This window comes from Zalophus californianus, chromosome 9 (genome assembly GCF_009762305.2).
Source record: "Zalophus californianus isolate mZalCal1 chromosome 9, mZalCal1.pri.v2, whole genome shotgun sequence".
Lineage (NCBI taxonomy): Eukaryota > Metazoa > Chordata > Mammalia > Carnivora > Otariidae > Zalophus > Zalophus californianus.
In genome coordinates, this window is record NC_045603.1 from 138,277,784 (window position 1) to 138,304,208 (window position 26,425).

General features: G+C 39.1%; 1 pseudogene; it reads left to right on the forward strand.

Moving 5' to 3' along the window:
• Nucleotides 1-24,985: 24,985 nt before the first annotated feature.
• LOC113921643 lies at nt 24,986-25,620 on the forward strand (annotated as a pseudogene).
• Nucleotides 25,621-26,425: the final 805 nt, after the last annotated feature.

The following is a 26,425-nucleotide window of genomic DNA, read 5'->3' on the forward strand; positions in this document are numbered from 1 at the left end:
GATGAACATGGATGCCAAAATTCTAAGATAATAGCCAATAGGATCCAACAGTACATTAAGAGGATTAATCACAATTCCTGGGCTGCAAGGTTGGTTCAATCAATGTGATTCACCACATTAATAAAAGAAAGAATAAGAACCATATGATACTCTCGATACAGAAAAAGCATTTGACAAAGTACAGCATCCTTTCTTGATTAAAACTCTCCACATTGGGGGGACGGAGCAAGATGGCGGAGGAGTAGGAGACCTGGATTTCGTCTGGTCTCAGGAATTCAGATGAATAGGGATCAAACCATTCTGAACACCTACGAACTCAACAGGAGACCGAACAGGAGAGTAGCAAGAACTCTATGAACAGAGAAGTGACCACTTACTGGAAGGTAGGACGTGCGGAGAAGTGAATCCGAGGCGATATTCAGAAGGATAGACGGCGGGGGAGGGGGCCTCCGACGGCCGCTTCTGGCAAGAGATAGAGCCGCGGAGCACAAAATTGGACATTTTAGAAGTTGGCTCCGCTGAGGGACATCGCTCCAGTGGCTAAGCGGGGGGTAGAATCCTCCCGGGACAGTGTGGTCTCAGGACCCTTAGGGTCACAGAAAGACTGGGGGTGCCTGAGTGAGGCAGAGCTCCCAGGTATCGGAGCGGGGAAGCCGGCTGCAGAGACGGAGCCGAGGCGCGGGCTCTCAGCTCGGGGTGGCCATAAACTGTGATCCTCGGCCCAGTCGGGCGACTGCTCCTCCAGCAGGAACCCAACAAGCGGCAGATCCGGGGAGACTCCCCTTCCTCCCCTGGGAGGAGCGGCACGGGAGCGCACCGCAGGGATCTGCTGGGGTTGGAGACTCCACACGGGGCCGGGTGCCAGAGATACAAACGCTCGGTCACAGGCCGGGTGAGCACGGAGTGCGGCCGGAGACCAGGGACACGGGAGTGACTGCTTTTCTCTGGGGGCGCACTGAGGAGAGGGGCCCCGAGTTCTCAGCTCCTCCGGGTGGAGATTGGGAGGCCACCATTTTTGCCCTGGTCCTCCAAAGCTGTACCGAGAGCTTGCAGGGAACAAAAGCTCCTGAGAGCAAACCCGAGCAGCTTGCTTAGCCCGGACCGACAAGGGGGGTGCAATTCAGCCTCCAGCAAAGACATTTGGGAACCATGGCAACAGGCCCCTCCCCCAGAAGATCAGCATGAACAGCCAGCAAGCCAAGGCCAAGTTTACCGATCAAGGAGAACGGGAGAACTCCAGCGCTAGGGGAATACTGCACATAGAATTCATGGCTTTTTTTTAACATGATTCATTAGTTCATCAAAGTTAATTTATTTTTACTGTTTTTTTTTTTAATTTTTCTTTTTCCCTTTTTCAACCAACAACTTATCAATCCCTTTAAAAAAAAAAACATTTTTTATTTTTCATTTTTGGACTCATTTTATCGCTTCATAGTAGTTACCCTTATATTTGGCATATATATATATACGTTGTTCTGTTTAAAATTTTGAGATACAGTTTCTTCTAAGAGATCAAAATATAACCTAAATCACTACGGTATGGCATTGTTCTAGTCTTCTGCCTGATCACATTCTCTCCCTTTCTTTTTTTTTTTTTAAACTTTCTTTTTTCAAACTTATCAATTCCTTTTATAAAATCTTTTATAATTTTCATCTTTACAGTCATCTTCCATCACTTCATTGTATCAACCTTATTTTGTACATATATGCCTTTCTTCCTTTAAAATTTTAGGAGGCACTTTTTTCTAACAGACCAAAATACGCCCAAAATCTAGTGTGTGGCACTGATCTATGCACGAGCCTGATCATATTTGATCATATTCTGATTTTTTTGTATTGTTCTGTTTTTGTTTCTATCTTTTATTTTTTCTCTTTCTTTCCCTTTCTTTTCCTCTGGTTTCAGGTCTTTTCTGATTTCTATACAGTATATTTGTTGGGGACGTTGTTAACCTGTTAGCATTTTGTTCTCTCATTCATCTATTCTCCTCTGGGCAAAATGATAAGACGAAAAAAATCACCTCAGCAAAAAGAAAAAGAGGTAGTACCGTCAGCCAGGGACCTACTCAATACAGACATTAGTAGGATGTCGGACGTAGAGTTCGGAATCATGACTTTAAAGATACTAGCAGGGCTTGAAAAAAGCGTGGAAGTTATTAGAGAAACCCTTTCTGGAGAAATAAAAGAACTAAAATCTAACCAAGTCGAAATCAAAAAGGCTATTGATGAGGTGCAAAAATGGGGGTACTATCAGCTGGGATAAATGAGGCAGAAGAGAGAATCAGCGATATAGAAGACCAAATGATGGAAAATAAAGACGCTGAGAAAGAGAGAGAGAAACAACTACATGATGACGAGGGCAGATTTCTAGAGATAAGTGATACGATAAGATGAAACATTAGAATAATTGGGATCCCAAAAGAAAAGGAAAGAGAGAGAGGGGGAGAAGATATATTGGAGCAAATAATAGCAGAGAACTTCCCTAATATGAGGAAGGAAACAGGCATCAAAATCAAGGAGGCCCAGAGAACCCCTCTCAAAATCAATAAAATAGGTCAACACCCCGACATCTAATAGTAAAACTAACGAGTCTCAGAGACAAAGAGAAAATCCTGAAAGCAGCTCGGGAGAAGAGATATGTAACCTACAATGGTAAAAATATTAGATTGGCAACAGACCTATCCACGGAGACCTGGAAGGCCAGAAAGGACTGGCAAGATATCTTCAGAGCACTAAACGAGAAGAATATGCAGCCAAGAATACTATATCCAGCTAGGCTGTCATTGAAAATAGAAGGAGAGATAAAAGCTTCCAAAAAAACAAAAACTAAAGGAATTTGCAAACACGAAACAGGCCCTCCAAGAAATATTGAAAGGGGTCCTCTAAGCAAAGAGAGAGCCTAAAAGCAGCAAAGATCAGAAAGGAACACAGACAACATACAGTAACAGTCACCTTACAGGCAATACAATGGCACTAAATTCATACCTTTCAATAGTTACCCTGAATGTAAATGGGCTCAATGCCCCAATCAAAAGACAGAGACTATCAGATTGGATTAAAAACAAGACCCATCGATATGCTGTCTGCAAGAGACTCATTTTAGACCCAAAGACACCCCCAGATAGGAAGTGAGGGGGTGGAAAACCATTTACCATGCTAATGGACACCAAAAGAAAGCTGGGGTGGCAATCCTTATATCAGACAAATTAGATTTTAAAACAAAGACTGTAATAAGAGATGAGGAAGGACACTATATCCTACTTAAAGGGTCTATCCAACAAGAAGATCTAAGAGTTGTAAATATCTATGCCCCGAATATGGGAGCAGGCAATTATATAAGGCAATTAATAACAAAAGCAAAGAAACACATTGACAACAATACAATAATAGTGGGGGACTTTAACACCCCCCTCACTGAAATGGACAGATCATTTAAGCAAAAGATCAACAAGGAAATAAAGACTTTAAATGACACACTGGACCAAATGGACTTCACAGTCATATTCAGAACACTCCATCCCAAAGCAATGAAATACACATTCTTCCCTAGTGCCCATGGAACATTCTCCAGAACTGATCACATCCTAGGTCACAAATCAGGTCTCCACCAGTACCAAAAGATTGGGATGATTCCTTGTATATTTTCAGACCACAGTGCTTTGAAACTAGAACTCAATTACAGGAGGAAAGTCAGAAAGAACTCAAATACATGGAGGCTAAAGTGCATCCTACTAAAGAATGAATGGGTCAACCAGGAAATTAAAGAAGAATTTAAAAAATTCATGGAAACCAATGAAAATGAAAACACAACTGTTCAAAATCTTTGGGATACAGCAAATGCAGTCTTGAGAGGAAAGTATATAGCAATACAAGCCTTTCTCAAGAAATAAGAAAGGCCTAAAATACACAACCTAACCATTCACCTAAAGGAGCTGGAGAAAGAACAGCAAATAAAGCCTAAACCCAGCAGGAAAAGAGAAATAATAAAGATCAGAGCAGAAATCAATGAACTAGAAACCAAAAGAACAGTAGAACAGATCAACGAAACTAGGAGCTGGTTCTTTGAAAGAATTAACAAGATGGATAAACCCCTGGCCAGACTTATCAAAAAGAGAAATGACCCAAATCCACAAAATCATGAATGAAAGAGGAGAGATCACAACCAACACCAAACAAATACAAACAATTATAAGAACATATTATGAGCAACTCTATGCCAGCAAATTAGATAACCTGGAAGAAATGGGTGCATTCCTAGAGATGTATCAACAACCAAAATTGAACCAGGAAGAAATAGAAAACCTGAACAGACCTATAGCCACTAAGGACATTGAAGCAGTCATCAAAAATCTCCCAAGAAACAAAAGCCCGGGGCCAGATGGCTTCCCAGGGGAATTCTATCAGACATTTAAAGAAGAATTAATACCTATTCTCCTAAAACTGTTCCAAAAAATAGAAATGGAAGGAAAACTTCCAAACTCATTTTATGAGGCCAGTATTACCTTGATCCCAAAACCAAAGATCCCATCAAAAAGGAGAATTACAGACCAATATTCTTGATGCACATGGATGCAAAAATTCTCACCAAAATACTAGCCAATAGGATCCAACAGTACATTAAAAGGATTATTCACCACGACCAAGTGGGATTTATCCCTGGGTGCAAGAATGGTTCAACATCCGCAAATCAATCAACGTGATACAATACATTAACAAAAGAAACAAGAAGAATCATATGATCCTCTCAATAGATGCAGAAAAAGCATTTGACAAAGTACAGCATCCTTCCTTGATGAAAACTCTTCAGAGTATAGGGCCAGAGGGTACATACCTTAATATCATAAAAGCCATTTATGAAAAACCTACAGCGAATATCATTCTCAATGGGGAAAAGCTGAGAGCTTTTCCCCTAAGGTCAGGAACGCGGCAGGGATGTCCACTCTCACCACTGCTATTCAACATAGTATTAGAAGTCCTAGCCACAGCAATCAGACAACAAAAAGAAATCAAAGGCATCCAAATCGGCAAAGAGGAAGTCAAACTCTCACTCTTTGCAGATGATATGATACTGTATGTGGAAAACCCAAAAGACTCCACCCCAAAACTGCTAGAACTCATACAGGAATTCAGTCAAGTAGCAGGCTATAAAATCAATGCACAGAAATCAGTGGCATTCCTATACACCAACAAGACAGAACAGAGACAAATCAAGGAGTCGATCCCATTTACAATTGCACCCAAAACCATAAGATACCTAGGAATAAATTTAACCAAAGAGGCAAAGGATCTGTATTCAGAAAACTATAAAATACTCATGAAAGAAATTGAAGAAGACACAAAGAAATGGAAAAACTTTCCTTGCTCATGGATTGGGAGAACCAATAATGTGAAGATGTCAATGCTACCTAGAGCAATCTACACATTCAATGCAATCCCCATCAAAGTACCATCCACTTTTTTCAAAGAAATGGAACAAATAATCCTAAAATTTGTATGGAACCAGAAGAGACCCTGAATAGCCAGAGGAATATTGAAGAAGAAAAGAAAAGCTGGCAGCATCACAATTCTGGACTTCCAACTCTATTACAAAGCTGTCATCATCAAGACAGTATGGTACTGGCACAAAAACAGACACATAGATCAATGGAACAGAATCGAGAGCCCAGAAATGGACCCTCAACTCTATGGTCAACTTATCTTTGACAAAGCAGGAAAGAATGTCCAATGGCAAAAAGACAGTCTCTTCAACAAATGGTGTTGGGATAATTGGACAGCCACATGCAGAAGAATGAAACTGGACCTTTTCCTTACACTACACACAAAAATAGACTCCAAAGGGTTGAAAGACGTAAACGTGAGATAGGAGTCCATCAAAATCCTAAAGGAGAACACAGGCAGCAACCTCTTCGACCTCAGCTGCAGCAACTTCTTCCTAGAAACATCGCCAAAGGCAAGGGAAGCCAGGGCAAAAATGAACTATTGGGATTTCATCAAGAAAAAAGTTTTTGCACAGCAAAAGAAACAGTCCACAAAACCAAAAGACAACCGACAGAATGGGAGAAAATATTTGCAAATGACATATCAGATAAAGGGCTAGTATCCAAAATCTATAAAGAACTTATCCAACTCAACACCCAAAGAACAAATACTCCAATCAAGAAATGGGCAGAAGACATGAACAGACATTTTTCCAAAGGAGACATCCAAATGGCCAACAGACACATGAAAAAGTGCTCAACATCACTCGGCATCAGGGAAATCCAAATCAGAACCTCAATGAGATACCACCTCACACCAGTCAGAATGGCTAAAATTAACAAGTCAGGAAATGACAGATGTTGGCAGGGATGTGGAGAAAGGGGAACCCTCCTACACTGTTGGTGGGAATGGAAGTTGGTGCAACCCCTCTGGAAAACAGTATGGAGGTTCCTCAAACAGTTGAAAATAGAGCTACCATACGATCCAGCAATTGCACTACTGGGTATTTACCACAAAGATACAAATGTAGGGATCTGAATGGGTACGTGCACCCCTAAGTTTATAGCAGCAATGTCCACAATAGCCAAACTGTGGAAAGAGCCAAGATGTCCATCCACAGATGAATGGATAAAGAAGAAGTGGTATATATACACAATGGAATATTATGCAGCCATCAAAAGGAATGAGATCTTGCCATTTGCAACGACGTGGATGGAACTGCAGGGTGTTATGCTGAATGAAATAAATCAATCAGAGAAAGACATGTATCATATGACCTCACTGATCTGAGGAATTCTTAATCTCAGGAAACAAACTGAGGGTTGCTGGAGTGGTAGGTGGTGGGAGGGATGGGGTGGCTGGGTGATAGACATTGGGGAAGGTGGTGCTATGGTGAGCACTGTGAATTGTGCAAGACTGTTGAATCACAGATCTGTACTTCTGAAATAATGCAACATATGTTAAGAAAAAAGAAAAAGAAGAAGATAGCAGGAGGGGAAGAATGAAGGGGAGTAAGTCAGAGGGGGAGACAAACCATAAGAAACGATGGACTCTGAAAAACCAACTGAGGGTTCTAGAGGGGCAGAGGGTAGGGGGATGGGTTAGCCTGGTGATGGGTATTAAAGAGGGCACATTCTGCATGGAGCACTGGGTGTTATGCACAAACAATGAATCACGGAACACTACATCAAAAACTAATGATATAATATATTGTGATTAACATAATAAAAAAATTAAAAAAAACCTTTCCACATTGTATGGATGGGGGAACATACCTCAATATCATAAAAGCCATCAGGGAATATCATTCTCAACAGGGAAAAACAGTTTTTCCCTTAAGGTCAGGAACATGGCAGGGATGTCCACTGTCACCACTGCTTTCAACATAGTACTAGAAGTCCTAGTTTCAGCAATCAGACAAAAAAAAAAAAGCATTCAAATTGGCAAGGAAATGATCAAACTCTCATTCTTTGCAATGACAGGATACTTTTTGTGGAATACCCAAAAACTCCACCCCAAAAATCTCTAGAACTCAAACAATTCAACATGGCAGGATAGAAAAAAAATCAATGCACAGAAATAAAGCTGCATTTCTATACCCTAACAACGAGATAGAAGAAAAAGGAATTCCATCTACAATAGCACCAAAAACCATAAGATACCTAGGAATAAATTTAACCAAAGTAGTGAAGGAACTGTACTCTAAAAACTAAGGATCACTTATGAAAGAAATTGAAGAAGACACAAAGAAATGGAAAAACATTCCATGCTCATGGATTGGAAGAATATTGTTAAAGTGTCTATTTTAACACTGACATTTTTCAGAGAGATGGAACAAATAATCCTAAAATTTGTATGGAACCAGGAAAGACCCTGAGTAGCCAGATGAAGTTTGAGAAAGAAAACCAGAGCTGGTGGCATCACATTTCTGGACTTGAACCTATATTACAAAGCTGTATTCAGGACAGTATGGTACTGGCACAAAAACACAAACAGATCAACAGAACAGAATAGAGAACCCAGAAAAGGGACCCTCAAATCTATGGTCAGCTAATCTTTGACAAAGTAGGAAAGACTATCCAATGGAAAAAAGACAGTCTCTTCAACAAATAGAGTTGGGGAAGATGGACAGCCACATGTAGAATGAAACTGGACCATTTTCTTACACTATACAAAGATAAACTCAAAATGGATGAAGACCTAAATATGAGACAGGAATCCATCCAAATCCTAGAGGAAAACACAGGCAGCAACCTTTGTGGCCTCAGTTGCAACTTCTTACTAGACATGTTTCCAAAGGCAAGGGAAACCAAAACAAAAATGAACAATTGGGATTTCATCAAGATAAAAAGCTTCTGCACAGCAAAGGAAACAGTCAACAAAACTAAAAGGGAACCTACAGAATGGGAGTAGCAAATGACTTACCAGATAAAGGGCCAGTATCTAAGATCTATAAAGAACTTATCAAATTCAACACCCAAAAAATAATCCAATCAAGAAATGGGAAGACACGAAGAGACATTTCTCCAAAGATGACATACAAATGGCCAAAACACATGAAAAAAATGCTCCACATCACTTGGCATCAGGGAAATACAAATCAAAACCATGAGATACCACCTCACACCACTCAGAGTGGCTAAAATTTAACAACTCAGGAAACAAATGTTGGTATTTACCCCAAAGATACAGATACAGTGATCCGAAGGGGCACCTGCATCCCAATGTTTATAGAAGCAAGGTCCCCAACAGCCAAACTGTGGAAAGTGCCCAGATGTTCATGGACAGATGAATAAAGATGTGTGTGTGCATGTGCATGCACACACACACACAGGAATATTATACAGCCATCAAAAAGGATTAAATCTTATCATTTACATCGATGTGGATAAAACTCAAGGGTATTATGCTGAGTGAAAGACAATTATCATATGGTTTCATTCGTAGATGAAATATAAGGAATAGCACAGAGGATCATAGGGGAAGGGAGGGAAAACTGAATGGGAAGAAATCAGGGACACAAACCAAGAGAGACTCTTAACTCTAGGAAACAAACTGAGGTTGCTGGAGGGGAGGTGGGTAAGGGGATGGGGTAAATGGGTGATGACATTAAAGAAGGCACGTGATGTCATGAGCACTGGGTCTTATGTAAGACTGATGACTCAATGAACCTCTACCTCTGAAACTAATGATGTACTGTATGTTGGCTAGTTGAATTTAAATAAAGAATATATCATGACATCTATTATACAATGCAAAATATTAGAACCTTTAGAAAGATCCTAAGACCTGTAAACTCAAGTCTCATGTGGGCATCTACTTATGAGTTGGATACAAACCTAAAGTTTAATTCATAAGAGAACATTTGCCTTAATTTGCATGAATTTTAGACAATACTAAAATGAAATAAAATAAGTTGTAGAGAAGTATCCAGAATTTTCCATCTCACCCATAAAAATAGTAAGACTTAAAAACCTAAGACCTGAAACTATCAAACTAGAAGAGAACTTAAGCCTCCACATTGATTTTGGAAGGGAAATTTTTGGACCTAATAAAAAGCAAAAAAACAAAACAAAAACAAGTGGGACTAAATCAAACTAAAAAGCTTCTACACAGCAAAGGAAACCAACATGAGCAGACAAACTTCTGAATGGCAGAAAATTTTTGTAAGTGATGTATCTGACAAGGGGATAATAGCCAAAATATATGAAGGATTTATACAGATGACTAGGAAAAACCAACACCCACCCCCCAAAAAAACAAAAAAAACCAACTCAACTGAAAACAAGATCTAAATAGAGATCTTTCAGAGGACATAGATGGCCAACAGGTACATGAAACATTCAATGTAAGACTGCCGGGAGACCCAACAATTCTGCTGTGTCTTTGGCTGAAAACGGAAACAAACTCAAAATCCGTATGTTCACACATTTACTGCAGCATTATTTACAATAGCCTAGATGGAGAAACAACTTCAGCATCTGTTGATGTGAATGGATAAAAGTGTGATATATATATATATAATGGAATACTTTTTAGCCATAAAGGAGATCTTAGAGGATCCAATATGGCAACATAGGAAGACTGAGTCTCACCTCTTCTAATACATACTTAACACCTACATATACAGCAATTCCTTCAGAATACCACCTCAGGGAATTGGACAGCTTCTGCAAACAATACAGGCACCACACAGAATGGTGGGAGACAGAGCCACAGTAATGGACACCCCACATGACCCTGCAAACTACTGGGGAGGAACACCACTGAGGAACCTGCATGCATATTTGCCTGTGCCTGGGGGCACAGAAAAGCAGCCCTGTTTTAAATGGCAACTAGAATACAAGTGAACTAACCCTGGAGCACCCACCAAATAGAACTGCTGGATTTCTCCCCGGGGTAGCAGGTGCTGGTAAGCACCACTGTTTCTATTCCCCCCTCCACCTTGATGTCACAGATAGGATCAAGGCTCAGCAAGCCCCAGCTGTCCCCCAAAGGCAGCCTTCCACACCTGCAACCGTGAATTCCATCCCACCAAGGAGATCTGGTATGGCACACAGTGTGGCACTTTGTCCTGCTATTACAGCTCCAGCTGACTTGCCAGGCACCCTCTGTGCAAAGCATTCCAGGACCCATGCTCCATGCCTGCTTCAGCTGTCCCACCAGGGTACCCCCTGTAGGAACACCCCAAAACCCACAGGGCATACCCACTTACAGCTCCCACCAGCTAGCAATAGCAACCAGGCACAGGCAGCCTACACAAGGGACAGTCCTACACAAGCACACTCAGACTGGGGCAGCTAGGTGTTTTGCCTAATTCAAAGAAACAAAGTAAAAAAATGAGGCAGGTATTCTCCAGAATAACAAGACAAAACTTCAGAAAAATGAAAAGGAGGTAAAAGCAATCTACCTGATAGAGTTCAAAGCAATGATCACAAAGATGCTTCACCTGACTTTAGATGAATTTAAAGAATTTTGAGAGGAACCCTTCAGAGTTGAACAATTCAATAACAGATATGGAAAATATACTAGAGGTAATCAATACAAGATGAGCAGGTTGGAGGATGAAGGATGAATCAGCATCTGGAAGACAGGGTAGTGGAAAACAGCCAAGTTGAGCAGCCAAAAGAATGAAAAAATATAGGTTCAGGGATACAAAACAATATCAAATATACTAGCATTCACATTATAGAGGTCCCAAAAGAAGGGAGAAAGGGACAGAGAACTTATCTGAAGAAATACCTGAAACTTCAACAGAGACAGATAGGAGACAGATATCTAGGTCCAGGAAGCACAGAGTGTCCAAGAGGTCCACACCAAGACACATAATTAAAATGTCAAGGGTTAAAGAATCTTAAAAACAGTAAAAGAGCAAAGCAACTGGTTACATACAAGGGAAACCCCATAAGGCTATCAGCTGATTTTAACAGAAACTTGGCAGGCCAGATGGTGGTGTCAAAATGTTTTCAAAGTGATGAAAGGAATAAAAAAGCTAACAAGCAAAAAATATTCTAGGGGCACCTGGTGGCTCAGTCAGTTGAGCTTTGGACTCGATTTCTGCTCAAGTCATGATCTCAGGGTCGTGAGATGCAGTTCCCTGTCGGGCTCTGCACTCAGTGTGAAGTCAGCTTGCAATTCTCTTTCCCTCTGTCCTCCCACCCCAGCCTCCAAATAAAGAATTTTCTGTCTAGCAAGGTTCAGAATAGAAGAAAAATTTCCCCAACAAAAGGCAAAGGAATTCATGACCACTATGCCAGCCTACAAGAAATGTTAAACAGAATTTTTTAAGTGTCAAAGACCATAACAAGGAAAATCATAAAAAAAAAAAATTTCATGGGTGAAAGCAAAGTAGAAGATCAATTATATTATATGTAGTATGAAGGATACAAGAACAGTAAAAATCAATTATATCCGAAATTAGTTAAGGGACTCACAAAATAAAGATAAAATAGGACATGCATAAAATGTGGAACAGGGGAGGAAAAATGCACTTTTAGAATGTGTCAGAATATAAGCAACCATTAACTTAATATGGATTGCTACAGACTTCAGGACATTATACTTAAGCCTCATGGTACCACAAAGCAACACACCATAGCAGATAAAGAAAAAGGAGAAAGCAATCCAAGCATAAACACTAAAGAATGACAACCACAAAGAGAGCAAGAGAACGGAGTTACTACAAAAACCACCAGAAAACTAGAATTGTAAGTACATACCTATAAATGACTTTCAGTGCAAATGTTCTAAATGTTCGAAAAGACATAGGATGATTTAACAAAACCCATCTATATGTTGCCTTCAAGAGACTCACTTCAGACGTAAGGAGGCATCCAGACTGAAAGTGAAGGTATGGACATTCCAACTGGGGGATTCACTACATAACGATCAAGTGACCAATCCAACAGGATGACATAATAGTAAACACACACACAATGTAGAAGCACCTACAGAAGGCAGATATTAACAGACCTGAACAAGGAAATTTAGCTTGCCAGTTACATCAAAGGATCATCCAGATAGAAAATTCATAAGAAAACACTGTCTTTAAATGACATATTAGACCAGATGGACTGGACATATTTAGAACATTTCATCCAGATATGTTCTCTTCCAGTGCACACAGACCATTCTCCAAGACTGATAACATGTTGGGTTAAAAAACAAGTATCAATAAAAATGGAATTCATATCCAGCAACTTTTCCAAGCACAAGTATACGAAACTAGAAATCAAGTAAATTTGGAAAAAAAAAAAAAACGCATGGAGGCTAAACATACCACTAATTGATGGATCCAAGAAAAATATAAGGCAATAACAAAAATAACTGGATATAAGTGAACATGGAAACACAGAAGTTCAAAATATTTGATATAGCAAAAGCAGTTTTAAGTTTACAGTAAGAGTCTTACCTCCATAAACAAAAATCTCAAACTAATTTTACACCTAAAAACTAGAAAAGCCCATACTTTTGGGGAAAGAAATAAAAATCAGGACAAAAAGACTAAATAGAGATGAACAAAATCAAGAGCTGGTTCTTTGCAAAAATTAAAAATTGATAAACCTTTAGCCAGACTCAAGGAAACAAAAAATAAAAAAATAAAAATCATGAATAGCACAGAAATGAAAATATTAGGAAACTACAGTGAAAAATGACATGCCCAGAAACTGGACCACCTCAGAGACTTGAATCCTTGGAAACACTGTCTCCCAAGACTGAATATGGAAAAAATAGAGACTCTGAATAGACAAATTACTGGTAATGAAATTCAATCAATAATCAAAAGCACCCCAACACAAATACAGGACAAGATGCCAGGTAAATTCCAAACATTTAACAAGTTAATAACAAACTTTCTCAAACTATTCTGAAAATGAAAAGGAGATCTTCCAGATTTATTCTGCAAGGCCAGCACTGTCCTAACACCAAAACCAAAGACACTATAAAAACAGAAAACTACAGACCATGATCCATGATGAAGACAGATGTACAAGTCAGTCTCAGCAAACCAATTTCAACATTGAAAAATTACTCACCGTGATCAAGTGGGATTCATTCCAGGGATGCAAGGGTGGTTGGTTCAACATTCACAAATCAGTGTAATACTTCATATTAATAAGAGGAGGATAGGACTTCTGGGGGAAGATAGCAGAGGAGGAGGATCCTGGGCTCACCTCAACCCACAGATATACCTAAAATAACACCCACATCAGCATAAATAACCCTGCAAATGACCTGAAGACTGGCAGAACAGATTCTCTAGAGCTCAACATAGAGAAGCCACCACATTCAAGACGATAGGAAGTATAAAGACCTTTTGGGAGCCAAAGGGACCTGCCGGACTCTCTGCAGGCGGGAGGGACTCTGCAGTCATGGAGAAGAGAAAAGCAGACTCCACACCAGGAATGAGGACCTATACAGGGAAAATGAATCCCTGTAATGCTTGGCTTTGAAATCAGACGGTTCTAACTTAAGGAGTTCTTACAATTAGTGGGACTTAACACATGGAAGTTTAAAAATCAGCAGGCTCAGCTATAAGAGAGCTGGAGGTGTGGCAGAAAAAGTTTCCCCACCCTTAGACACAGGACAGACAGTCCCACTGAGATAACACACAGAAATTGCCATTTGGAAAGCCCCTAGGGTGTATGAAGAGTTTTTGTTTTTAACTAATCTCAGAGCATGTGCTGGAACAGCAGGAATATTTGGGAGACTTCTACCAGAACAGAAGAGCAGGTGGGTGCCATTTCCCATCCCCAGCCTAGATCCAGGGACACCTGCAGTAACCAGTGTAGCATGGACACTCCACCTGGTCTTGCTAACACACAACCCATACTTGCACTCTTCAGAAATGCCTGCTCCAAAACACCCTTGGCCATTTTCAGGACAGCTACAGTTCCTCCCACATACACTCCCCCTCTCCCCCACAGCAGACCGGCCCAAACCTTGCTGGTACCATGCGCCCCACCCAACATGTTCTCCTGCTGATTGGCACCCTCCAACACATCCTTGGCAGCAGTCCATCAAAGGAAGCACCATAAGTATGGCAGGGTGTTAACAGCCCCAACAGAGGTAGCACAACACCAAAGTGACCATCCCCCCAATGGCAAATGGAAGATACCACACACACCAATTCTATAGCCCCAGCAGTGGGCTAGGACAGACATCTGGTCTGACTGCAGGCCCCACCAATCAACAAAAGCATCTCAGGGGACAACACAAGCAAAGCATCCTGCAGTTCAGTGGGACTACAGCTCTGGCAAACTGCTGGTCTGACTCAGGTCAAGCCCAAGTCATCCCCCGACTTGTCACCAACACAAGGACCAAACCCTGCCCATAATAGGCAAAGAGAGCCATTGCAGACAACTGGACTCAAGGAAAAAGCAGCTCAGCCAAAACAGTAGGATATATACAAGACACGTAACAGACACACCTGAAGTGCCAGGTTCTGGTGAAGAGGGGACACTGGACTCTTTTTGTTTATGGAGGTAAGACTCTTACTGTAAACTTAAAACACTACAGGCCCTCATTTTCCTAGGGCCACTGCTTTCAAAAGCAGGAGACATAGCTGGCTTTCCTAACACACAGAAACATACACAATTGCACAAAATGAGCAGATAGGAATATGTTCCAAAGACAACACAACCTATTAAGATAGCTTAATGATATGTAGACAATCTGCCTAATGAAGAATTTAAAGTAATGTTTATAGATATTCACTAGACTTAAGGCCTCAATGAGACACTAGAAAGAACCAGAGATGAAGAACTCAACTAAAATTAAGAATACACCAGAGGGAAAAAATGGACTAGAAGAAGCCTAACAGATCAGCAACCTGAAGAACAGTGATGGAAAGCAATCATGATTTACAGGAGAGAAAATGAAAATAGATTAAGAGAACTCAGCAAGACCACCACCAAGCCTAGTAACATTCACATTGTAGGTAGCCCAGGAGGACACTAGAGAAAAGGGGGCAATTTTCTTCCCCAATCTAGGGAAGAAAACAAATCCAGACACAGGAGGCACCGAGATCCCATCCACCCAAGGAGGTTCACACCAAGACACATTAAAATAGCAACAAGTACTGATAGAAATTTAAGGGGAAAAAAAAAAAAAAGTTACATACAAGGGAAATCCTGTAAGCTATCAGAGGATTTTTCTGCAGAAACTTTGAAATTATCATGCCACTCCCTTTGGGTCTGCAAAGTGTTGGAAAAAAAAAAAAAGTGCCACCAAGAATACTGTATGCAGGAAGAATTTAAAACAGATAAATAAAACTAGTTTCCCCAAACAAAATTAGTATTCATGATTATTAAACTAGTCCTATATGAAATGTTAAAGTGTAGTCTGAGTGTAAAGGAAAGACAGTATGTAGGAGTAAGGCAAGTAGGAAGCACAAAAATAGCAAAATCAAGTACATCTAAAAATGAACCAAGAGATTTACAAAATAAAAGATGTAAAGTAGGACACCATATACCTAAAATGTGGTTGGGGGTAAAGTGTTTTCTGAATGGATTCAAATTTAAGTGACCATCAACTAAATATAGATGGCTATATGCAGGAGAGATTATATATAAACCTAATGGTAACCAAAAATCAAAAACCAATGACATGTAAAAGAGTCATCCAAAAAGATCAAAGCCAGCAGCCATAAAAAGAGAGAAGGAACAGAACTACAAAAATCATAAAACAAGTAACAAAATGGCAATACTTACCTATCAATTACTTTGAATGTAAATGGATTAATGTTGCAATTGAAAGACCTGGAGTGGCTGAATAGAAAAGCAAGACTCATGTATATGCTGCCAATGAGAGACTCATTTCAGACCTATAAGTACATGCAAATGGAAAGTGAAGGAAAAGAAAAACATTTGTCATGCAAATGAAAGAGAAAAGAAAGCCAGGACAGCAATACTTATATTGGACAAAATAGACTTTAAAGATTTTAAGGTGGGGGGGCAGGGAGAGGGGGAGAGAGACTCTCAAATGACTCCCTGCTTAGCACAGAAGCCCGACATGGGGCTTGATCTCATGACCCTGAGATCATGAGCCGAAATCAAGAGTCAGACGCTCAACTGACTGAGCCACCCAGGTGCTCTGATAAAATAGACTTTTAAACAAAGACTGTAACAAGAAACAAAGACTACCTGATCATAAAGGGAACATTTGAGCAACGTATAACAAACCTAAGTATTTATGCACCCAACATGGAAGCACCTAAATACATGAAGCAGCTAATAACATAAGACATCAATAATAAAATAGGGGATTTTTAAAACTCCACTTACATCAGTGGACATATCATCCAAAGTCAACAAGGCAACGTGACCTTTAGTGACACATTGGACCAGATGGATCTAATACATTCAGTACATTCCATCTTATAACAGAATACACGTTCATCAAGGACTCATGGAACATTCTCTAACTTACCACATATTAGGCCACAAAACAAGTCTCCACAGATTGAAGTCAAACCATGCATGCATCTTCAACCATAACACTATGAAACAAAAAAAACAGCTACGAGAAAATAACCTGAAAGAACACAAATACATGGAGTTTCAACATAAAATGAAATGTAAAAATACATTGAGACGAATGAAACAATGATCCAAAAATCTTTGGGATGCAGCAAGAGTGGCTTTGAGAAGTTTATAGCAATATAGGCTTACCTCAAGGAAAAAAAAATCTTGACCTAACCTTACACTTCACTGAGCTAGAAAAGAGAAACTGAAAACCAGTAAAAACCAGATTAGAGCAGAAATAGAAACAACAACAACAAAAAAACAAACAAAATAAAACCAGGAGCTGATTCTTTAAAAGAACAAAATTGGTACACCTTAAGGCAGAGTCAAAAAACAAAACAGGACTCGATCAGCAATGAAAGTGAGGACTAACAGGTGACACCACAAATACAAAGAATATTATGAAAATTTATATGCCAATAAATTGGACAACCTGGAAGCAATAAATGGCTAGATACAACCTTCCCAAACTGAATCAGGAATAAAAAAAATGTACAGACTGTTTACTAGAATGAAATTTTATCAGTAATCAAAAAATTCTCAAACAGAAGTCCAGGAACAGAAGGCTTCACATGTGAATTTTACTGAACACTTGAAGAGTTAATACCTATTCTTAAACTATTCCAAATAAAAATACAAGAGGAAGGAAAGCTTCCAAAGTCATTCTACAAGGCATTACCCTGATACCAAAACCAGATAAGGACACCACTGGGGGGAAAAAAAAAGCTACAGGCCAATCTCTCATGTATATAGATGCTAAAATCCTTAAAGTATTAGCAAACCAAATCCAACAATACATTAAAAAATAATTATACACCAGGATCAAGTGGGATTTATTATTGCAATGCAAGTGTGTTTCAATATTCACAAAACAATCAATGTTCTACATCACATCAGTAAGAGAAAGGATAAACATTTCAGTAGATGCAGAGAAAGCATCTGACAGAGGACATCTACTCATGTTAAAAACCTTCAACAAAGTAGGTTTAGGGGGAACATTACCTCAACATAATAAAGGCCATCTACGAAAAACTCACAGCTAAGATCATCCTAACTGGGGGAAAAACAGAGCCTTTCTACTAAGATCAGGAACGAGACAAGAATGTCCACTCTCACCAGTTATATTCAATATAGTACAGACAGTTTTAGTCACAACAATCAGACAAAAGAAACAAAACACATTCAAATTGGTAAGAAATACAACTTCCACTATCTGCAGATGACATACTATATATATGTATACACACACAGACACACACACACACAGACTCCAACAATCAGTAAATAAACTAAAGTTGCTGGATTAAAAAAAAAAAATCAATATACAGGGACACCTGGGTGGCTCTGTCAGTTAAGTATCTGCCTTCAGTTCAGATCATGATCCCAGGGTCCGGGGATTGAGCCCAGCATCGGGGCCCCTGCTCAGCGGGGAGCCTACTTCTCCCTCTACCTATTGCTCCTCCTGCTTGTGTGCACTCTGACAAAAAAAAAAATCAATATACAGAAATCCATTGCATTTCTATACACTAATAATGTAGAATTGAGAACAATCCCATTTACAACTGCACCAAAAATAAAATACCAAGAAATACACTTAACCAAGGAGGTGAAAGACCTGTACTCTGCAATCTATAAAACATCGAAGAAATTAATGTCCACAGAAATAAATGAAAAGATATTCCATGCTCAAGGATTGGGCAGAGCAATATTGTTAAGATGTCTATACCACCTAAAGCAGTCTACAGATTTAATGCAGTCCCTCTCAAAATGCCAAGGGCATTTTTCACATAACTAGAACAATCCTAACATTTGTATGGAACCACAAATGACCTCCAACAGCCAAAACAAACTTGAAAAACAAAATGGGAGGTATCATAATCCCAGATTTCAAGATACACTACACAAAGTAGTAATCAAAAGACAGAATGGCACTGGCACATAAAGATCAATTCAAGAGAATAGAAAACACAGAAGCCCACATTTTATAAGGTCAATTAATCTTAGACAAGGCAGTAAAGAATATAAAACGGGAAAAAGACTGTTCAAATTGTGTTGGGAAAACTGGACAGCCACATGAAAAACAACAAAAGCCAAAATCCATAACCCACCCCCCACCTGACACACACACACACCAAAAAAAAAAAAAAAAAAAACCTGATCACATTCTTACAGCATATACAAAAAAATTCAAAATGGATTAAAGACCTAAATGTGAGACCGAAAACCATAAAAGTCCTAGAAGAGAACACAGGCATTAACTTGTTTGACATTGGCTGTAGCAACTTCTTTCTAGATAGGTCTCCTGAGGCAAAGGAAACAAAAGCAAAAAAACTATTGGTACTTACGTAAAAATAAAAAGCTTTTGCACAGTCAGGGAAGCCAACAACAGTACCACTAACCCCCTCCCCACAGTAATCCAATGAAAACTGTGAAGACCTGAACAGACATTTCTCCAAAGACATACAGGCAGGCAAAAGACACATGGTTTATGCTGAACACCCCTAATCAGAGAAGTGCAAATCCAAACCACAATGAGCTATCACCTCACATCTGTTGGAATGGCTAAAATCAACACAAGAAAACTATTGGCAAGGATGTGGAGAAAAGGGAACACCCGGTGCACCTTGATGGGAATTCAAACTGGTGCAGCCCCTGTGGAAAACGGTATGGGTCCCTCAAAATATTAAAAATTGAATTACTGCATGATCCAGTAATTCTGCTACTGGGTATTTACCCAAAGAATATGAACACACTAATTTGAAAAGATCTATGCTCCCCTATGTTTACTGCATTATTTACAAGAGCTAAATTGCAGAAGCAATGCTAGTGTCCACAGATCGATGGATAAAGATATGGTAGGTACACATACAGTGGAATATTCCATTATAAACAGAATGAAATCTTGCCACTTGCAACATGGAATGACCTAGAGGGTATAATGCTAATTGAAGTCAAAAACAGATGCCAGATGATTTCCTATGTGGAATTTAACACCACCAAAAACACCCCCCAGCAGACTTAACTATAGGGAACAAACTGATCCTTCCTGCTAGAGGGAGGCGGTGGGGGGACCAAGGGGAGACTCACCATGGAGAGCACCGAGTAACATGCAGAAGTGTGGAATCACTACATCGTACGCTGACTATAATACTGTATGTTAGCAATGCTGGAATTAGTATTAAAAGGACAGACTAAAGTACATAACGTAGCCTCTTCCGATAACCAGTTGGGAAGCAAAACAAAACAAAACAAAATGTTCAAAGGACTTCTTTAAATGGAAGAGAAATGGCTATAATTCAGCATAAGAAAAAGGAACAAAAAGAAACATGACAACATACATAAAATGTGGAGAAGGAGTAAAAGGGCAAGAGAAGGGGGGAAGAACTTTTTCAGCATATTTGAACTTAAACAACTTAATATGGACTGCTGTTTACTTCAGATATTCTCTATGAACCTCATGGTAGCCATGACCCAAAAACCTATGATACACAATAGAGAAAGCCAAACAAAACAGTATACTTATTAATCACAAAGAGCAAGAGAAGGAACAGCCAGAAAACATTTTTAAAAATGGCAATAAGTACATACCTATCTGTAATTACTTCAAATGATAAGGATTTAAATGCTCTTAAAAAAAAAAAGTGGTAGCGTGGAGAAAAAAATAAGACTCCTCCATATGCTGCCTACAAGAGACTCACCTCAGACCTAATGACCCATACACCAGGTGAAGGGATGGAAAAACATTTTCCATGCTCATGGCAGTGGGGCAAAATAAGCTGAAGTAGCAATACTCTTATTAGGCAAAGTAGACTTTAAAACAAAGACCAACAGGAGATAAAGAAGGGCAATTTGTAATGTTAAAAAGAACAATCCAACAAGGGGATAGGACCATTGTAAATACCCACTCAACACTGGAGCACCTAAATATGTAAGTAAATATTAACAAACTGATGGTAGTGCAGTAGTTGGGACCTTTAACACTCTACTCATATCAGTGGATAGATCATCCAGACAAAAATCAATAAGGAAATAGTATCTTTGAATGACACATTGGACCCGAGGGAAATGACATATATACAGAATATTCCATCCAAAATTAGAATCCACATTCTTTAAGTCCACATAGAATATTCTCCAGAATAGATTACTTATGAGGCCATAAAACAAGCCTCAAATTTAAAATTGAAATCATACCATGCATCTTTTCCAACCACGACTGTAAGAAACTGGAAATGATAAAAAACCTGGAAAAACATGTGGAGACAAAAGACTCTAAACAACCAATGTGTTGCTGAAGCAATCAAATAAGAGATCAAATATACATGGAGGCAAATGAAAGTGAAAACAATGTTTCCAAATCTCTGGGACACAATGAAAGCAATTGTAAGGGGGAAGTGGATAGCAATATAGGCCTACCTCAAGAAAACACAATCTAACCCTATGACTAAAGCAACCAGAAAAAATTCAAAGCCCAAGGTATGAGCAAAAGGAAGATCAGAGCAGAAATAAATGGTGTAGAAACTAAAAATATTTAAAAAGTGATGAAACCAAGAGCTGATCATTTGAAAAGATAATATTGATAAACCCTTAACCAGACTCAAGAGAAAGGACCAAATAGAACCAGAAATGAGAACTGACACCACAGAAATACAGAGGATTATAAAGGAAATTCTATGAACCATTATATGCTAACATAGCTTGGCAACCTAGAATAGATAAATTCCTAGAAATAGTTTCCAAAACTGAACTGGGAAGAAATAGAAAATCTGAACAGACTAATTACAAGTAATGAAATTGAGTCAGTCATCAAAAAGCTACCAGAAAATAAAAGTCCAGGACCAGATGGATTCACAAATTCTAACTTTTAAAGAGTTAATACTTATTCTCCAACTATTCCAAAAATTAAGAGGAAGGAAGGCTTCCAAATACATTCTGAGGCCAGCATTACCCTGATACCAAAACCAAAGACACCACACACACAATACTACAGGACAGTATCATTGATGAACATACATGCAATAATCTTCAATATTAGCAAAATGCCTCAAAAAATAAATGAAAAAGATCATTCCCCACAGGCAGGTGGGATTTGTTCTCAGGATGCAAGAGCGGTTCATTAGTCACAAATCAACACCATAAACCACATCAAAATGAAGGATAAAAATCCTATCATCTCAACAGAGGAAGAAAAACATTTGACAAGATTCAACATCCATTAGTGATAAAGATTTTCAACACAAATGGTGTTAGAAGACACCTACTTCAATATAATAAAACATCACATATGAAAACCACACTTCTAACTTTATCCTCACTGGTGAAAAACAGCTTTCCCCCTAAGATCAGGAATAAGCAAGGATCCATTCTCAACACTTATTCCACATAGTACTCCAAATCCTGGGCATAGCAATCAAACAAGAAATAAAAATAAGTATTCATATTGGTAAAAACTTCACTATTTGCAGGTGACATGATACACAGAAAATCCTACAGATTCAACCAAAAAACTACTAGAATAAACATGTTCAATAAAATGGTAGGATGTAAAATACCCAGGAATGGATAGCATTTCTGTACACTAACAATGAAATTGCAGAAATCACCTTTTATAATTGCATCAAAAATGAAATACCTAGGAATAAATCTAACCAAAGAGGTAAAAAATCTGTACCCTGAAAACTATAGAACACCGACAAAAGAGATAGTTAACACAAGCAAATGTAAAGATATTCCATGTTCATATATTGGAAGAACACTGTCAAAATGTCTATTACCCAAAGCAATCTATAGATTTGCTTCAATCCCTGTCAAAGTACCAGCAACAGTTTTCAGAAAACAAATACTGAAACGTGTATGGAACCACAGAAGACCCTATATAGCCAAAGTAATCCTGAGAAACAAGAACAAACCTGGAGGTATCACAATTCCAGATTTCAAGATACACTACCCAAAGCCGTAGTAATCCACACAGTATGACACTGGCACAAAAATAGACACACAGATCGATGGAATAGAGAACCCAGAAATAAATCTTCATTTATTTGGTCAATTAATCTTTAACAAAGTAGGCAAGAATATGCCATGGGAAGTCTTTTCAACAAATGGTGCTGGGAAAACTGATAGCCACATGCAAAATGGAACTGGACCACATTCTTACACCATACACAAGAGCTCAAAATGGATTCAAGACCTAAATGTGAGACCTAAAACCAGAAAAATCCTAGAAGGGAGCACATGCAGTGATTTCTCTGACATCAGCCATAACAAATTTTTCTAGATATGCCTCCTAAAGAAAAGCAAAAATAATTTGGACTACATCAAAACAAAAAATTTCTGCACAAAGGAAACAAAACTAAAAGAATGTGCTAAATGGGAAAAGATATTTGCAAATGACATATCCAATGAAGGGTTAATATCCTCAATATATGAACAGCTTCTATAAACCAACACCAACAAACTTCAAATAACCCAATTAAAAAAATGGCCAGAACACATGAACAAACATTTCTCCAAAGACAGATGGCCAGACATGAAAACATGCTCAACATCACTCATCAGGGAAATGAAAATCAAAACTAAAATGAGCTATCACCTCACCTGTCAGAATGGGTAAAATCAACACTAGAATTAAGGATTGGTCAGGATGCAGAGAAAGGGGAACTCTTTGTGCACAGTTGGTGGGAACAAACTGGTGTAGTCACTCTGGAAAACAGTATGGAGATTCCGCAAATTAAAAATAGAACTACCCTATGATTTTTTTTTTTTTTTGGTTTATAAAATGTAATTTTATGTTACTCTGTTACATAGGGCATAACATTTCCACAAGGCTTTTTTAGGGCTACAGTCAATGATTAGCAACCCACAATAGTGGTCCAACTCTCTACATGACAATCACTAGACAAACTGGACACCCTCTCATATGTGCACAAATCTGCATGGAAAAGTACTAACGTTTTAGACTTGGACTTGTGTACTTTATCTCCCCTTTCTAGCGTAGTAAGAAATGACACACACCTTAATTTGCCAAAAGCAATACTTGTGTTCTGGCAGCAACATACTTCTTCTATTACATAGTAAAGTGAATACCAGAACTACAAAGGCAGGAGGTGTAAGTGAATTTTTATTGGGAAGGGAAATTGTCAACTTAAACAGCAACAAATGAAGAATGAATAAGGAAACTTCCTGTTGTCACAGATATACAAGACCTCCATCATATATGATACAGGAGGCATTTCAATTTGTGACCTCCAGCGCAGAAATGCCAAATGCTTTTCCATTCAATCGAATACTTCTAGATTCCTACCAAAAAGGAATACATTAAGGCAAGGAAAAGTTGCTTACTGAAAGGAAACCCCTGAAGAGTAAGGGAGGGAATGTAGAAATTAAGAGGTTATGTAGAACACTTTGGAAATTGTAATGATTACATTTTCATATCTTCACAGTAATACAAAACAGTCACTTGCAGAACTGGTTCAGATTACTTCAATACCAGATACATTTTTAGTCCTCTAAATGTTTGGAAGTTACTTATGTTTATATGAAATGAAGCTATTAATACTTTTGTACAGCAGTAACTGCACACCAGGAAAGCCAAGACAAATCAAGGAATGGAGTTTTCCCAAAGCTGTGGTGTGAAGACTATAAACAGTTGATTCCATACACAAGAATGGGTTTCTTTGCTATAGGAAATCCAAATAGAATAAGGAATGGAAAGGAGTAAAAAGATTTGAGGGGAAGAAGGATGACCACCCTGTATGCGTTTAGTTTTCTGCCCCTTCTGCTGCATCACATTCTTCTCCTGCACTGTCTGATGTCCATAATGTTAGGTGGTCTCTAAGCAACTGCATGACGAGGATGCTGTCTTTGTAGGAGTCTTCATTCAGGGTAAAGCCAAAAGCCGTGGGACTCACACCGCGGAGACGTGAAGGCCGTCCGCTTGCCTCCTCCGGATCCAGGTCGGTGCTCGCCCTCCTCTCCGCGTCCCCATGGAGAAGACGGAGCTGATCCAGAAGGCGAAGCTGGCCGAACAGGCCGAACACTAGGACATGGCCAACTGCATGAAGGCTGTGACCGAGCAGGGCCCCAAGCTGTCCAACGAGGAGCGCAACCTGCTCTCGGTGGCCTACAAAAACGTGGTTGGGGGCCGCAGGTCCGCCTGGAGGGTCATCTCAAGCATCGAGCAGACAAGAAGTTGCAGCTGATTAAGGACTATCGTGAGAAAGTGGAGTCTGAGCTGAGGTCCATCTGCACCACGGTGCTGGAATTGTTGGATAAGTATTTAATAGCCAATGCAACTAATCCAGAGAATAAGGTCTTCTATCTTAAAATGAAGGGAGATTACTTCCCATACCTTGCTGAAGTTGCATGTGGTGATTATCGAAACCAAATGATAGGTAATTCCCAAAGAGCTTACCAAGAGACTTTGGATATAAGCAAGAAAGAGATACAACCCCCACACCCAATCCGCCTGGGGCTGGCTCTTAACTTTTCTGTATTTTACTATGAGATCCTTAACCCAGAGCTTGCCTGCACACTGGCTAAAACACCTTTTCATGAGGCCATTGCAGAACTACCCTGTGATCTAATAACTTCAATACTGGGTATTACCCAAAGAATATGAAAACACTAATTCTAAAAGATATAGGTACCCCATTCTTATTACAGTATTTACAGTAGGCCAGATATAGAAGCAGCCTAACTGTCCAACAGATGATGATGTATATGGACAATGGAATATTACTCAGCCATAAAAGCATGAAATCTTGGCATTTCCAACAGGGAGGGTTCTAGAGGATAAAATGCTAAATAAAGACAAATACCATGATTTCAGTCATGTGAGATTTAACAAAATAAAACTCAACTATAAAAATTGATAGTTATCAGAGTAGAGGTAGGGGGTGAAATTCGTGAAGGGCATTAAGAGGACACTCATGAGCACTGAGCAATGTACAGAACTGATTCATTCACTATATTGTACACTTGAAACTAAACACTATGTTAACTATACTCAAATCACAGAAAAGGATAAAAACCCTATCTCAAGAGATGAAGTGACAAAAATTCATCAATTCATGAGATAACCCATTGTGTTGAGTTTTAGAGGGAACTTAGTATAATAAAGTCCATATTTAACAAGTAATTATCCTACTCAATTGGGGCAACAAAACTCTTATTCTGAGATGAAAAAGGATGTCCATAGTCCTTTTTATTCAACATGATACTGAAGTCCTAGACGCAGCAATCAGACAAAAAAAAAAAAAGCATGCAAATTAGAAAGGAAAAAGTGAAACTATCTGCAGATGACAGGATAGTATGTACAGAAAACTTTAAAGACACCGAAGAACTGTCAGAACCAGTAAATTCAGTTAAGTTTCAAGGATACTAACATCCTCAATCTGCCATGTTTTTGTACACTGAGAAGATAG